Below are 3298 nucleotides of genomic sequence, written 5' to 3'. Positions count from 1 at the left end.
ACGTCTAAATTGAACCCAGGTTTTAAGGCAGGAGGCCACTATCACATCTTTAGTATAACTAGAAGTAGAAGAGTAAAGAGGTGAATACAGTAAGGCCTTCAATTTGCCTCCACGACCAACCACGCTGGAGGGGACTCCATATCGTCACATCGGATCCAATAATTCAGGTTCCATATATTCGTTCGTAATACAAGAGGTTAGGTGGTGCCATTCCACCCGAAGCTCTGGGTCTCTGTAAAACTTGGCGGCGCAACCTAGGAGGCTTCTTGTTCCAGATAAAATCCAAAATAAGACTATCTACCTTACGGAAGAAAGCAAGAGGGAGGAAGATAGGAAAGCATTGAAATAAATATAAAAAGCGCGGGAATATTTTCATTTTAACAGTATTAATCCCAGCAGCCACGGAAAGATTTAGGAGGGACCATCGCTCAGTGTGAATTCTATAAAGATTTTAGTGAGATATTAGCTCCATTTTTAGTTGCTGTATTTGAAGACGCCATAGAAAAAGAAGAACTTCTGCCAACTCTTTGTCAAGGTCTTATTAAATTTATCTCTAAACCAAAAAAAGATAAACTGAGTACTGAGAACTGGAGACCAATTAGCCTGTTAAATAACGATGCAAAGATTTTTGCCATGGTCTTTGCTAGAACATTAAAATCAGGATTAGATGATATTATTGAAGAAGAACAATCTGGTTTTATGCCTGGAAGAAATATATGTAATAATGTATGATTAATACTAGATATGACTGATTATAATGAATATATACTGGATGATAGTTTGATTTTATTTGTTGATTTTTACAAAGCATTTGATACGATAAGTCACCAATTTATGTTTAAAACTATTAAATGTTTTGAAACCATTTTTGAAGGCAGTTAAAACACTGTATAATGGGTGTAACAGCTCTGTTAAGCTAGCTGACAGTACGACCCCGAGATTTGACATCCTGCGGGGAATAAGACATGGATGTCCCCTGAGTACTTTTTTATTCCTTCTTGTGACTCAAATTATTAAAAAAGGTTTATTTCAAGGTATAACGGCCTCAGATAGAGAATTTAAATCAGTCCAACTGGCCGATGACACCACTGTTTCCTTGTCTACTATGAGGTGATCAAAGCTTGAACAAATCTGTGTAATGACCACTAAAGCAAAGTGAATGTTTTCCCTGTGAAGAATACGGTGACATATTTAGGTGTTGTTACGTCACAGTAACTTAAACTTGGACCCTGCAGTGGAACAAATAACAAACCAGTTCAATCTGTGTCCGATGAGAGAGCTCTCACTGAATGGTAGAGTTTTACTGTCTGAAGCTGAGGCGACATCTCGAGCTGTCTGTGTGTCCTTAGCACCTGAAATACCTGCTGCAGTATACGACACATTAGATCAGACTTTATTCAGCTGTATTTGGAGGAACAGATAGATAATATTATAATGTTTTATGTAACATAAGAAGAGATAGTGGTCTTCAGGTGCTAAGTTATGAAACATTACATAATTCTTTCAAAGTAAAATGGTTAACTAATTTGGTTACAGAAAAAGACAATATTTGGAATACTTTCCCTAAACATATATTGAACTCAATCAGGGGTCTTAGACTTCTGTTAACATGAGATTATAAGACTGAAAAATTACCTGTAAAATTAGCACATTTCCATAAACAAGCGCTGCTGTCCTGGAAAATGTGCACAAACATAATTTTTCGCCAACTAGTTATTACATCTGGAATAACAAGAGTATTCAATATAGAAACAAATCATTGTATTATTAAAAATGGGTTGAAAATGGTATTGTATTAGTTAAACAACTTGTGAATGCTGAGGGACAGTTACTAACGTATGATGAATTCCTCTCTAAGTTCAGGCTGCAAATTACACCAAAGGAATATGCAGTGGTCTGTGATGCTGCACTGAGGAGTGCACTGCAGCTGCTTAGAGGATCAACTGTTGAGGTCTCTACGACTGTTCCACTCAGCAGTGTTTGTTCCTCGGAGTAAATGACATTACTAAGAATAAATGTTTGAATAAATTCATCAGGAATCATATGCATACTGTATCTGTGCCCTCAGCAAAATTCTTTTGGACCTCGCTTTATGGAGAAGTTGATTGGAAGAAATTTTGGCTAGTTGGAGATAAATTCTGTCTGAATAATAAAGTTAAAGAGGTCTCTTTTAAAATAATACATAAAATATATCCAGCAGAGAAAACTTTAAAACTTTAAAATTGATATTGAATATTCTTGTATTTTCTGTGGAAGAGAGGAAGAAACAATCTGTCATATGTTTGATCACTGTGTATAGCTATACTAGCATGTTCTGGATGGATGAACAGAATTACATCAACAGAAAAACTGGACAAACAATCCATTTACAAGAAAAAGACATTTTTATTTGTTTTGAAGACAAGGAGAAAGAGAAAGACTTTATTGTTTTGTACAGCTACTTCTTTTTCTAGGAAAATTTCACATTCACAAGAAGACCTGGACAGACTCCAAACCCATCTTTGAACATTTTCTGCAACAACTGAAGCAACATTGCTTCACTGTTAAAGGTCTTAAGAGCTCAAAGCTGATTCTGTTTTTGATAAATATATGATATTTTACTCATATTTTGCTTATTGTTCATGTCTTTAAATGAAAAACTGATTTTCTCAGGTGTCAAAGGTCAAAACGGAGTTGATCCAGACTGTAAAGAGTTAAGGACAATTATTCATTCATTCATCTTCTAACCGCTTCATCCTCTTGAGGGTCGCGGGGGGGTGGAGCCTATCCCAGCTGACACTGGGTGAGAGGCAGGGTTCACCCTGGACAGGTCACCAGACTATCGCAGGACTGACACATAGAGACAGACAACCATTCACACTCACATTCACACCTACGGACAATTTAGAGTCACCAATTAACCTGCATGTCTTTGGACTGTGGGAGGAAGCCGGAGTGCCCGGAGAGAACCCACGCTGACACAGGGAGAACATGCAAACTCCACACAGAAGGGCTCCCACGCCCGGGATCGAACCGGCAACCCTCTTGCTGTGAGGCGACAGTGCTAACCACCACACCACCGTGCCGGCCAGGACAATTATTATTATTTTTTATTTTCTTTCAAAACAGATTTCATGATTCTCCCCACAATATATATATGGAAATATAGTTATACTTACGTATGTATTAATTTGTCTTATTATTTTGGTTATTGTTATTATTATTGTTGTTATAGCTCATTAACTCTGTGTTTGTCCCTCAGTGTCGCATACATATACCCCCCTCCCCTTTCCCCCTTTTCCATTTCCGGCGGAAGCCC

This window comes from Epinephelus fuscoguttatus, linkage group LG18 (genome assembly GCF_011397635.1).
Source record: "Epinephelus fuscoguttatus linkage group LG18, E.fuscoguttatus.final_Chr_v1".
Taxonomy (NCBI): domain Eukaryota; kingdom Metazoa; phylum Chordata; class Actinopteri; order Perciformes; family Serranidae; genus Epinephelus; species Epinephelus fuscoguttatus.
The sequence above is the reverse complement of the archived record's forward strand: the minus strand, read 5'-3'. Positions refer to the sequence as shown.